Here is a 7,454-nt window from a genome sequence, read left to right on the forward strand (position 1 = left end):
GGTAGGAGTGGGGGGGTAGGGGGAGGGAAGGGAATGTGTGGAGGTGCTCTCCTATTTACCCAACTCTGTATTAATACAAATATGCATGCTGCACTTTAATTGATAAGCTTGGCTTTGCTGCTTTTCTTTTTTCTTTTCTCTGCAGTGCACTGTAGAGTGCGCCACCATGTGTTCGGTTTTATAATAGCTTATCAATCTTGACATGATATTGTACCCTATTTAAACAAATTTTTATGCCTATTACTTATACTCTACTGGTCAAGAATTTTAGGTGCAGCGTTTTTCTACTTCGATGGAAAAACCTTTTTCCAGCTATAGAGTTGCGTTTATTTGATTGAGCATCTAGTACTGAGGCAGGTCCGTTTTGGCTAATTCGGATATTTCATTGTCCACCTTGCTCTTCACTTGCTTATTATTCATATTTTTCTCTATTCTGATTATATACTTGTTTTAATCAATTGTGTCAATAAAATATGTGTCTCTTTTTAAACCATGATGACTCTGTTTTCCTCTTGTTAAAAAATAATAATAAATGAGGTAGTTTGACAAATGATTGTTGAGATGATGCCCTTGTCTGAACATAGTGAAACAAATGTATTGTGCCAACTACTTCTCATATAGGTGGAGTGGGGAGCTAATTACTGTATGGGGGCCCACCGGAGGATTCTCCTGTGGGCCAGTCCGAGCCTGGGTACATATGTACAGTGGCATGTAAAAGTTTGGGCACCCCTGGTCAAAATTACTGTTATTGTGAACAATTAAGCAAGTTGAAGATGAAATTATCTCTAAAAGGCCTAAAGTTAAAGATGACACATCTTTGTATTTTAGGCAAAAAAAAAATATATTGTCATTTTTAAAAATTACAAAAAGGAAAATGGGTCGATGCAAAAGTTTGGGCACCCTTGGAGATTTCTGTGCTCAGATAACTTTCACCAAGGTTTCAGACCTTATTTAGCCTGTTAGGGTTATGGCTTGTTCACTATCATCGTTAGGAAAGGCCAGGTGATGCAAGTTTCCCAGCTTTAAAAAAAAACAGCCTCCGCTAGCCTTGTGCCAAAAAAACAGCAGTCATGGGTTCTTCTAAGCATCTGCCTAGCACTCTGAAAATGGTGGAGGACCACATAGTAGGAGGAGGTTATAAGAAGATAGCAAAGCGCTTTCAAGTTGCCCTTTCCTAAGTTTGAAATGTAATTAAGAAATGGCAGTTACCAGGAACAGTGAAGGTCAAGATAAGGTCTGGAAGACCAAACAAAATTTCAGTGAGAGCTGCTTGTAGGATTGCTAGACAGGCAAATCAGAACCCCCACTTGACTGTAAAAGACCTTCAGAAAGATTTAGCAGACTCTGTAGTTGTGGTACATTGTTCTACTGTTCAGAGACACCTGCACAAATATGGAAGAGTCATCAGAAGAAAACCTCTCCTGCGTTCTCACTATAAAATTCAGCGTCAGAAGTGTGCAAAAAACATCTAAACAAGCCTGATGCATTTTGGAAACAAGTCCTGTGGACCGATGAGGTTAAAATAGAACTTTTTGGCCACAATGATCAAAGGTATGTGTGGAGAAACAAGGGCACAGAATTTCAGGAAAAAAAGCATCTCGCCAACCATTAAGCATGGGGGTTGATCAACCATGCTTTGGGGTTGTGTTGCAGCCAATGGTACGGGAAACATTTCACGTATAGAGGGAAGAATGGATTCAATGAAATGTCAACATATTCTTGATGCAAACATAACACCATCTGTAAAAAAAGAGCTGAAGTTGAAAGAGGATGGCTTCTACAAATGGATAATAATTCTAAACACACATCAAAATCCATAATAGACGACCTCAATAGGCATAAGCTGAGGTTTTTACAATGGCCCTCACAGTCCCCTGATCTGAACATCATTGAAAATCTGTGGTTAGACCTCAAAATAGCAGTGCATGCAAGACGTCCCAGGAATCTCAGAGAAATGGAAGAATTTTCCAAGGAAGAATGGATGAAAATCCCTCAAACAAGAATTGAAAGACTCTTGTCTGGCTACAAAAAGTGTTTACAAGCTGTGATACTTGCAAAAGGGGGCGCTACTAGGAGCTAACCATGCAGGTGCCCAAACGTCTGCATCGGCCCATTTCCCTTTTTAAATTTTTAAAATGTAAAAGTTGAAAATATATATTTTTTGTCTAAAATACAAAGGAAATGTATCATCTTTAACTTTAGGCCTGTTAGAGATTATTTCATCTTCAACTTGCTTAATTGTTCACAATAACAGTAATTTTGACCAGGGGTGCCCAAACTTTTACTTGCCACTGTATAGGCGCTCGGGATGAAGAGCTGTCAGCCAAATTAGTTCAGTTGTAAGACCGGTATTTTTTTTCTTTACGTTCATCTTATTTCCATTTTTTTGGCTCATAGAACACATTTGTTATAGTCTATGGGGCATTCACACGTCTGATTGTCTACAATAAAATAAAAACAAGATACGTACATTTTTTATTCCATCATTCAACTGAATGCGCTTGTGAGAAAAACAGAACACGGATGCCGTCTATATGCCATCCGAGAGTTGTCTGTTTTCTGCTGTTTAATGAGTAGGACAAAGCCACACTGATGGTAAAAATGGATACAAGGACCAAATATGGATGGAAATTGGATCCCACATAGTAATAAAAAAGCCTCCAGTTTTCTTATACTTTCCTCTTGGAAAACAGAGAAAGGGGGGAAAATGGCCACCTGTGGTGCCATTAGTAACTGGTGGAGCTGATCTGGACCTGCCAGGTCACTGGTGGAGCTGATCTGGGTCTGCCAGGTCACTGGTGGAGCTGATCTGGGTCTGCCAGGTCAATGGCGGAGTTGATCTGGGTCTGCCATTAGTCACTGGTGGAGCTGATCTGGGTCAAACAGGTCAGTGGTGGAGCTGATCTGGGTCTGCCAGGTCACTGGTGGAGCTGATCTGGGTGTGCCAGGTCACTGGCGGAGCTGATCTGGGTCTGCCATTAGTCACTGGTGGAGTTGATCTGGGTCTGCCAGGTCACTGGTGAAGCTGATCTGGGTGTTCCAGGTCACTGGTGGAGCTGATCTGGGTTTGCCAGGTCACTGGTGGAGCTGATCTGGGTTGCCATTAGTCACTGGTGGAGCTGATCTGGGTCTGCCAGGTCACTGGTGAAGCTGATCTGGGTGTTTCAGGTCACTGGTGGAGCTGATCTGGATCTGCCTGGTCACTGGTGGAGCTGATCTGGGTCTGCCATTAGTCACTAGTGGAGCTGATCTGGGTCTGCCAGGTCACTGGTGGAGCTGATCTGGGTCTGCCATTAGTCACTGGTGGAGCTGATCTGGGTTTGCCAGGTCACTGGTAGAGCTGATCTGGGTTTGCCAGGTCACTGGTGGAGCTGATCTGGGTTTGCCATTAGTCACTGGTGGAGTTGATCTGGGTCTGCCAGGTCACTGGTGAAGCTGATCTGGGTGTTCCAGGTCACTGGTGGAGCTGATCTGGGTCTGCCAGGTCACTGGTGGAGCTGATCTGGGTCTGCCAGGTCACTGGTGGAGCTGATCTGGGTCTGCCAGGTTTCTGGTGGAGCTGATCTGGGTCTGACAGGTCACTGGTGGAGCTGATCTGGGTCTGCCATTAGTCACTAGTGGAGCTGATCTGGGTCTGACAGGTCACTGGTGGAGCTGATCTGGGTCTGCCATTAGTCACTGGTGGAGCTGATCTGGGTCTGCCATTAGTCACTGGTGGAGCTGATTTGGGTTTGCCAGGTCACTGGTGGAGCTGATCTGGGTTTGCCATTAGTCACTGGTGGAGTTGATCTGGGTCTGCCAGGTCACTGGTGAAGCTGGTCTGGGTGTTCCAGGTCACTGGTGGAGCTGATCTGGGTCTGCCAGGTCACTGGTGGAGCTGATCTGGGTCTGCCAGGTTTCTGGTGGAGCTGATCTGGGTCTGACAGGTCACTGGTGGAGCTGATCTGGGTCTGACAGGTCACTGGTGGAGCTGATCTGGGTCTGCCAGGTCACTGGTGGAGCTGATCTGGGTCTGCCATTAGTCATTAGTAGAGCTGATCTGGGTCTGCCAGGTCACTGGTGGAACTGATCTGGGTCTGCCAGGTCACTGGTGGAACTGATCTGGGTCTGCCAGGTCACTGGTGGAGCTGATCTGGGTCTGCCAGGTCACTGGTGGAGCTGATCTGGGTCTGCCATTAGTCACTGGTGGAGATGATCTGGGTCTGACAGGTCACTGGTGGACTGGTGGAGCTGATCTGGGTCTGCCACTAGTCACTGGTGGAGCTGATTTGGGTTTGCCAGGTCACTGGTGGAGCTGATCTGGGTCTGACAGGTCACTGGTAGAGCTGATCTAGGTCTGACAGGTCACTGGTTGAGCTGATCTAGGTCTGACAGGTCACTGGTGGAGCTGATCTGGATCTGCCAGGTCACTGGTGGAGCTGATCTGGGTCTTCCATTAGTCACTGGTGGAGCTGATCTGGGTCTGCCATTAGTCACTGGTGGAGCTGATCTGGATTTGCCAGGTCACTGGTGGAGCTGATCTGGGTCTGCCATTAGTCACTGGTGGAGTTGATGTGGGTCTGCCAGGTCACTGGTGAAGCTGATCTAGGTCTGCCAGGTCACTGGTGGAGCTGATCTGGGTCTGCCAGGTCACTGGTGGAGCTGATCTGGGTCTGACAGGTCACTGGTGGAGCTGATCTGAGTCTGCCATGTCACTGGTGGAGCTGATCTGGGTCTGCCAGGTCACTGGTGGAGCTGATCTGGGTCTGTCAGGTTTGGTTCTGCCATGTTGGAGCTAGCGGGCCATCTAGGAGTCATGTGTCTATTACATCTGTGCTGTACCATTACAATGGAGCAGGATTAACGAGGCTGTTCCCACTTGGTGAGCGATTGGCTGAAGCGGTAATATCTCCAAGTCTAGAGCAGGATGTACAGAAACAGACCGGCAAGGGACCCAGGCACCATGGGATTGGTAAGGTGAGTGAACTTTATTTTACTACTTTAGAGCATGCTGGACAATTTTGAAAAAAAAATTGTAGGTGGAAAGATTCTTCCCAACATTGACACTGAACATATGGCAGATGTGAAGTCAGGGAGCATGGAATGAGATCAGGAGCTGATCCTGCTCCATACAGCACAGGCACCGGCTGTGTTACACAGCCAGCAGCAACTTGAGGGTATGTTCTCACAACTTTTTTCAGGCATTTTTAGAACAGGTAAAAAAAACGCCAAATCAGGAGTGGGTGAAAAATGCAGAAGTGGTGATGTGTTTCTATTATACTTTTCCTCTGATTCTTCCACTCCTGGTTTTGGTTTACAAATACTGATGTAAAATGCTGACCAAATACTGAACGTCTGAATGTGGCCTTAAAAGATGTGAGTGGACCATTCAGTGTTTTTTCCACTATGACCCACTCCATACTTAACTTTACAATTCAATGAGAAGGCTAAAAATATGCCACCAATACGCCCCTGGCCGTCATTTTAAGCATTTTGTTAGCATTTTTGAGGAGTTTAATGGATTTAAAAATTGTGAGAAAATGGCTTTGACGAAACAGCTTCTAATCTTAATCAGCCAGATGTCTAGATTTGTTAAGCCAAGAGAAATACACTATTGTGTTTGTGGTGACTTGTGAATGTATGTGTGTTTCTTTGGCTGGTCAAGAACAGTGATTCCAGGTGAAACAATGATGTTTGTTACTATCCTAATTGCATATTGTACTAAAGCCAGCTAGATGTTGATTTAAAGAGTCCTTTGCTATACCAACTATGTAAATTGATTAAATGCACAAACAATGAGACCTGAGCCCTGTGGGATAATACCTTCCCTAATTCTTGACCTGTGGATGTCTACTTGAAAGGACACTTGTAATTATTTAAGGGGCATATGCCTCTGTAGCAGTCAGAATTGAAAGAGACTTTACAAGGAGAATAAAAGATCTGACACTCTTCAGACCATGAGCTTGGTAGCATGGCTCGATCCAGAGAGAAACAGATTTGGATTCTACATGATTCCGGCCTAAGGGTACATGGCCCTGACTGGAAGGATACGGATCTGCTCCATTGACCATCAGAGAACCCATGAATACATTTGGGGAGACCAAGTTGGGATGATGAAGTCACCTGGCCGCATGGATATGTTGTTTGGGGTTGCCAGGTGGGACCCTCCGGTCGCCTGGAACCCATGGAGACATTCAGAGAAGCCAGATTAGGACGAGCCGGTCATCTGGTCACATGGGAACTCTCGGAGAGGCCAGGGTGGGACCCTCGGGTCTCCTGGTCTTGTAACTCAATGGACTGTCAGCTTCCTAAGCTTGCTCCTACCTTATCTCTGTGGGGGCCCGCCAGAAGTGGTAGGCCACTGATTGAGGTGGTTGGCCCTGCAAGTCCCAAAGTCGCAGCTGTTCTATCCCAGGTGGGCCAGCGGAAGGGTGAGGAGACTGTGCAATGTTTCACCATCTTGGGTATTTGCTGGGACTGTTCTATATGTTATTTTCTGTCTTGTGGTTCAATAAATTATTGCCACGCTGATTTACCCTCACGCTGTGTTGTCTGAGTAGTATTATGTCCACGGAAGACCCCGGGTCTTCACAATGTCCAAAAAAAACGTTTACGGAAAACATCCAACAAAAACATTAACAAAACACTTAAAGGGGTTTTCCCATCTCCAAGATCCTATCCCAATATATAGTAGGTGTAATAATAATAAATAATATTAACAAATACCTCCATCAAGAAATGTAGTATAGTTTCTCTGATTTGCAATGTCTCTTTCCTCATGTGCAGGGAATTGCAGGACGTTAGGTATCCATGGTTACGTTCACTGATATAGTGACAGCTAGTTAACTAGTGGTTGTAACCGTGGATACCTAAGGTCCTGTATTGCCTGCACATGAGGAAAGAGACATAGTGAATCGAAAAAACTATACTACATTTCTAACTGGAGGTATTTGCTAATATTATTACACCTACTATATTTGGGGATAGGATTTTGGAGATGGGAATACTCCTTTAAGGATAAAAAAAAATTGCAGTTTCCTAAGCTGGAATTGATTTCTGCTGTTTAACCATTTAAATGTCACTGTTCTTCTCTGACAGCAACATTGAAATGGCTTTTTTTTTTGGCCGCTGCAACATTGCAATAACGGGCGATCAAAACATCGTATCTACCCCAAAATGGTATCAATAAAATCGTCAGCTCAGGGCGCAAAAAAAAAAGCCCTTACACAGCACTATAAACCGAAAAATGGAAACATTACGGGTCTCGGAAAATGGCGACACAAGCAAAATACTTTTTTTTCTTACAAATTTCTGAATTTTTTTCACTTAAATAAAAAAAAAACTATACCCATTTGGTATATGTGTAATCGTACTGACCTATAGAATCGTATTACCAGGTCAGTTTTACTGTGTAGTGAACATGGTAAATAACCCCCCCAAAAAAAACATTGTGGAATTGCACTTTTTTTTGCAAT

This window comes from Phyllobates terribilis, unplaced genomic scaffold, assembly GCF_046119375.1.
Source record: "Phyllobates terribilis strain yellow unplaced genomic scaffold, ASM4611937v1 Scaffold_9__5_contigs__length_417890890, whole genome shotgun sequence".
Taxonomy (NCBI): Eukaryota; Metazoa; Chordata; class Amphibia; order Anura; family Dendrobatidae; genus Phyllobates; species Phyllobates terribilis.